This window comes from Aotus nancymaae, unplaced genomic scaffold (genome assembly GCF_030222135.1).
Source record: "Aotus nancymaae isolate 86718 unplaced genomic scaffold, 86718_ANA_hifiasm-v0.15.2.pri h1tg000003l, whole genome shotgun sequence".
Taxonomy (NCBI): domain Eukaryota; kingdom Metazoa; phylum Chordata; class Mammalia; order Primates; family Aotidae; genus Aotus; species Aotus nancymaae.
Window position 1 is genome coordinate 39,523,333 of NW_026988414.1, and position 6,203 is coordinate 39,529,535.

Consider the following 6,203-nt stretch of genomic DNA (forward strand, 5'->3'; position numbering starts at 1 on the left):
ATTTGTCTAATTGATAAGAATTAATTTACTAAAACAGAAAATGAGAATTGTAACTTTGAAAGGGAGAGGGGTGGAGCGGAAAGGGCCAGCCAGTGATATTACAAAGCCTTTTTTTTTTTTTTTTGAGATGGGGTCTTACTCTGTCACCCTGGCTAGAGTGCAGTGGTGCAATCTTGGTTCACTGCAACCTCAGCCTCCTAGGCTCAAGTGATCCTCCCACCAGAGCCTCCCAAGTAGCTGGGACCACAGGTGCCATGATGCCCAGCTAATTTTTGTATTTTTGGTAGAGACAGGGTCTCACCATGTTACCCAGGCTGGTTTTGAACTCCTGAGCTCAAGCAATCTTCCTGCCTCGACCTTACAAAGCCCTTTATTCTAGCTCCAGCCATGGCATTAATTGCCCTCATGAGCTTAAATCCCAGGCTTCTGGCATTCTAGCATCTCTGGGCCTTAGTTTTCTCATCTTTGTTTATTTAGTTTTATATTTTTTGAGTCAGAGTCTCGCTCTATCACCCAGGCTGGAGTGCAGTGGCCTGATCATGACTCACAGCACTCTTGACCTCCCAGGCTCAAGTGATCCTCCCACTTCGGTCTCCAGAGTAGCTGGGACTACAGGCATGCACCACCATGTCCAATTAATCTTTAAACGTTTTTTTGTAGTGACAGGGTCTCACTATGTTGCTCAGGCTGGTCTCAAACTCCTGAGTTCAAGCAGTCCTTGTCCTCCTGCCTTGGTCTCCCAAAGTGTTGGGATCACGGGTGTGAGCCACTGCTCCTGGCCAGTTTTCTTATCTTTAAAATAAAAAAAATGGTTACTACATCAGTGAATCCAAGGGCAGACATAAGTAGCATATCAAATTGGGAACAATGCCCCATAAAAGCATGCATCATCTGTCATCTAAAAAGCATACTGGATTTTATCATCTTTTTGTATTTGTAAAATGAACGCAAATCATACACATTGATTTTGGAGTTACTGAAAGTAAAGCTCAACCAAATTTTCTTGCCAATGGGACTAAGGTCAAAAGAGACAGAGAAACCTGGGACTAGATGATTTACAAATGGTTCGATTCTGCAACTCCATTTAGGATACTGATAAATCAGTGTTTGATTGCTATTTTTAATCACTGCACTTTATTAGGAAGTGCAGGAAAAACAGCTCATACCAAAGACCTGTGTTTCAGCAAGTAAAGAAGCTTTAAACCAAATAAATCCCAACGTGTGGCAGACATGATGATGCCCTTGGCAAGCTTTCCTCATGAACTGTACACAAGTAGCTGATTGAGCCTCACTTGTTCAGGTATGGATTTGCCATAGCATTCGGGGCAAGGCTCAGTGGTGTACCCCTCACAGGGAGCACTCAGCTGGTCCCAAGCAGAAAAGAATTACAAACCCAGCAGCTCCCTACTGAAATTCCCCTGCCTTCTAGGAGCTTTCAAAGAGTCAGAGATTAATATTCAGGGAACAATGTGTTCCTATGAAGTACTTTCCCTTTGTGATTAATGCTTAGACGGAGAAGTACAGCAAACACCTGACAGCATTTGTGGCAGAAAGGACCCATGACTTAATGCATGAAAAACACAAAACGGACCACCTGCTCTGTAGTAAGTAATGCCATATTGAAGTTACAATGTCAATAATAAAATCTGATTTGGTTAGTTCACACATTTCTACTTAACTTGTTTCTCTGAAGTGTTCTTTTCTGAGAGCTAATTGTTAAAGCCATGGAAATGACAATTTTATATCTTAGTTTTAGAATTTTATGTTCTGCTTATATGGATTTTTAAGGGTTAGTTCCCATTTGTACTAGGATTTCAGTAATTCTCAGTCCCTTTAGCAGAAGTTACTGTGTGTCAAAGGCTGAAGGTAAAAGACAAATCTTTACCTCGAATGCCTAGGAAATAATTTAATATCAGCCCTGGATCTCAGGCAGCTGTGCATGAGTTTTGCAAGAAAGTGTCCAGACTCTGAGGAACTGGAACTGGGAGAGCAGCCCTCCTTGGAGGCTGCAGGGCAGGTGCTCAGGCAGGTTGAGGATTCCTACTCCCGTGGTGGAAGGAAAAGCTATGACATAGACACGGATCAGAGCTTGGGTTCTGAAGTGAGCTGGAACTGGACAAGTATCCCAGCTTTGCTTTCTTCTAGCTTTATGACCCTTGGGCAAGTCACTTTGTGAACTTCAGTTTCTTTATCCTATGAAATAGGGTTAGAAACTATGCCTACTCCATAGGAGTCTCATTCATATTAAACGAGTTAATGCATGTAACACTTAGCAAATGCTTAGTACAAATAGAGTAATAGATACTATTACTATTATTATTTATAAATGAATTGACTAGGATCTTTGTTTTTTGTTTGTTTGTTTGTTTGTTTTTGCAGATGGAGTTTTGCTCTTGTTGCCCAGGCTGGAGTGCAATGGCACGATCTCAGCTCACCGCAACCTTTGCCTCCTGGGTTCAAGCAATTTCCCTGCCTCAGCCTCCTGAGTAGTTGGGATTACAGGCATGCGCCACCATGCCCTGCTAATTTTCTGTATTTTTAGTAGAGACGGGGTTTCTCCATATTGGTCAGGCTGGTCTTGAACTCCTGACCTCAGGTGATCCGCCTGCCTCAGCCTCCCAAAATGCTGGGATTACAGATGTGAGCCACCATGCCTGGCTGGATCTTGCTTTAATGATCTGCCAAACCAAGGAAGAAACTCAGTAGCAGGTACCTGGCAGAGAGAGTGGCCATTGCACCCCCAGGCTTAGGTGCGGATTTGCGCATCCCCAGGCTTAGGTGCTGATTTGCGCATCCCCAGGCTTAGGTGCTGATTTGCACATCCCCAGGCTTAGGTGCTGATTTGCTTTGGCTCTGTGTCCTCACCCAGATCTCATCTTGAATTGTAATCGCTGTTTTTGGAGGTAGGGACCTGATGGGAAGTGACTGGAACATGGGGGTGGTTTCCCCCATCTTATTCTTATAATAATGAGGGAGTTCTCACAAGAACTGATGGTTTTAAAAGTATTTAGCAGTTCCTTCTTCCTTCACTGTCTCTCTCGTTGCCTTGTGAAGGTGTCTGCTTTCCCTTTGCCTTCTGCCATGCTTGTAAGTTTCCTGAGGCCTCTCCAGCCATGCAGAACTGTGAGTCAATTAAATCTCGTTCCTTTATAAATTACCCAGTCTTGGTATCTCTTTACAGCAGTGTGAAAACAGACTAACACAGGTACCTAGGCAAGGTCCACCAGCATCTCAATAGATTGTTCCCATTATCTCCAGGTCCAAAGGTTTCTGTCCTCTGCCCTGATTTACAATCTTGTTGGGTGGGCTAGGATTGCCCAGAATGTACCAGGCGTAGAGGTTCCTCATGTGTTATTGTAGAATGCCCAGTTCCTCCTTGCACAGAATTTCTCAATTCTAGCTCCACATTACCATCCTCTGGGGGCTTTTATAATAAACTAATGCCTATGCCCCACCTCTCAGATATTCTGCTATCATTATTTGGGGAGAAGGTTCATGCATTGGTATTTTAAAAGCTCACTGGTGGATTCTAATGTGCAACCAGCTTGGAAAACTACTGACTAGCAGTTTAATAAGTAAACTAAGCATTGTTTTAATGCAATAAAATGAGTAAACATCTGGTAGCACAGTAATTGCCAAACTCATAATTCTTTTTTTTTTTTTTTAAACAACTGGTAATTAATTTATTAAAATAACTGACTTAAGCATCTGCAATGGTGACTTCCACCTCAACTCCTGGCTCAATACTGATGGAAGTAATCTGCTTAACAATCTCAGAAGGACTGTGCAAGTCAGTGAGTCGCTTGTGGATTCTCATCTGGAAACGATCCCATGTTTTAAAACCTTCACCACAAGGTGTTTTTCTTGTAGTGATTCTCAAAGTCTTCGTAGGCATTCAAACTGGTCCTTTCACTTCCACATTCTTTTCCTTTGCTCCCCTGATCAAGTCAGCACACACCTTCTCCAGCCATTTTACGTTGAGGCTTGTTAGAGTAATTCGAATTTGGTGAATTGCCACCTCCGGCTCCACGGGTGTTTTTCCGGTATCCTTAAAAGCCATGGCTGCTGTGCGGCTTCCTGACCGACTTGTTCCTTGGCAAGAGCGAACAGCGATGAGTCAGGAGCAGGAGCCTGTGGACTAGCGATCCACAACAGCTACGACCGCGTCTTCCTCAAAGAGCTCTTTAGTAACCAATAGGGATAATTGGTTCTTCTTTTGACCTCTTTCCAGCGCTGGACATGGCTGACCTCTGTTTTCTTTTTAAAACTCTCTCTTCCTACACCCTCTCTCCTGGTTCACCTCCTACTGCTCAGCTTGTTCCTTCTCAGTCTTTTCAGCAGCTTTGTATCTTTCATACACCTTGGACATTGACAGTTTTTTTGGGAGATCTATTCCTGGTATGCTTTTTATTCGTTCTAAACTCTGATTTAGGCTGGGCGTGGTGGCTCAAGTCTGTTATCCCAGCACTTTGGGAGGCTGAGGTGGGTGGATCACTTGAGGTCAGGAGTTTAAGACCAGTCTGACCAACATGGTGAGACACAGTCTCTACTAAAAATACAAAAATTAGCTGGGCGTGGTGGTGCGTGCCTGTAGTCCCAGCTACTTGGGAGGCTGAGACAGGAGAATTGCTTGAAACTGGGAGGTGGTGGTTGCAGTGAACTGAGCTTGCACCACTGCACTCTAGCCTGGGTGACAGAGCAAGACTCCATCTCAAAACAAACAAACAAACAAACAAACAAACAAACAAACAAACTTTCTGATTTAGTTCAGCTCCCAGTTTCCACCACTACCTATATATGCCAATGATTTCCATACTTGAAGTTTTAAGCCTTCATCTATCTTGGGATCCAGATATGTCATTCCAGGCATTGGATATTTCTGAGCCACCAGAACTATAGCTGTTCAGCGATTTTTTTTATCTATCCATAATTGACAAGATGGTCATTACTAATCTTTACTGCCTTCCTTACATCACTTTTAAATCTCATCTCTCCTCATTCCCAGCGAATCACCTGGCTTCACCACCACGTCTTATAGGTTTTGAGTATGTCTTCACCACCATGTCTTATAGGTTCTAAAGTATGAAACTGACTGACTTCCAACTATCATGAAACTTACCAAATAAAGGCCCATCTCTACGTCGTTTCTTATTCTACAAACAGAAGAGCTGTGCCATCCACTTTCTGAGGCCAACCTCTTCACTTGGGTTCTGGAACTCATCCTTCTGCTTCGTTTTATTTAGACATTGAACAAATACTTACTAATTATCTGCTATGTGTTAGGTATTGTAATAGGCAGACAATACAGCGGTTCACAAGGGCTGATAGTCTAGTGGAGGAAGACAGAAAAGGCACCGACTAGTAAATAAATATGTGATACATCAGGCGATGATAAATACAAGGAGAATAAAGCCATGTAAGGAGTAAGAGAGTGACTGGGGCTGTTTTCTATGGTGTGGTCAGAACCCTAAATGAAGTGAGTCACTTCTAGGGGAAGAGGGGCAGGGGAGCAGAGGTAGGAACATGCTTGGCAAGTCTGAGGGACAGCAAGGGGGCTGGTGAGTGGGACAGTGGGTTAAAGAAGTAGAAGATAAAATATAAGATGTAGTTGGGACAAGCTTAAGTATGGCTTCGGACACCTTAGTAAGGACTGCAGATTTCTGAATGCTGTGAGAAGCACTTGGAGGGTTGAGCAAAGGAAAAATATGATCTGACTTATTTGATAATGAGTGCTTTGGTTGCTGAATAAAGATGGTAGGAGAGGTAAATGTGGAGCCAGAGTGCCCAGTTAGGAGGTTAAGTTCATAGGAAGGGTAATGCTGGCTTCAACTAGGGATGTGGCAATAAATTAGTGAGAAGTGATCCAATAAAGGATTTATTTTAGAGTTAGATATTATCGCATTAGCTCTTGGATGTGCGATGTGAATGAAAAGAATCAAAGATGCTTTGTATATTTTTGCTTAAGCCATTGAGTTGCTGTTTATTAATTTCTTAATCTTGGGGATAAGTCACTTTTGGGAAGAAAAATCAAGACTTAGGACATGTTATTTCAAGACTATTAGCTATTCAAGAGGGGATGTCAGTTAGGCATTGGTTATATAAATTTGAAGTTCAAGAAGGGGTTCCAGGCTAGGTGTATAAATTTGAGAGTAATCAACATGTACCATTAGATTTTATATTTAAATTATGAGCCCACATGAGCT

The 6,203-nt window shown here is 42.7% G+C and overlaps 1 pseudogene; it reads right to left on the bottom strand.

Moving 5' to 3' along the window:
* Positions 1-3,672: 3,672 nt before the first annotated feature.
* LOC105718769 (small ribosomal subunit protein uS10-like) lies at positions 3,673-4,081 on the bottom strand (annotated as a pseudogene).
* Between the last annotated feature and the right edge of the window lie 2,122 nt (positions 4,082-6,203).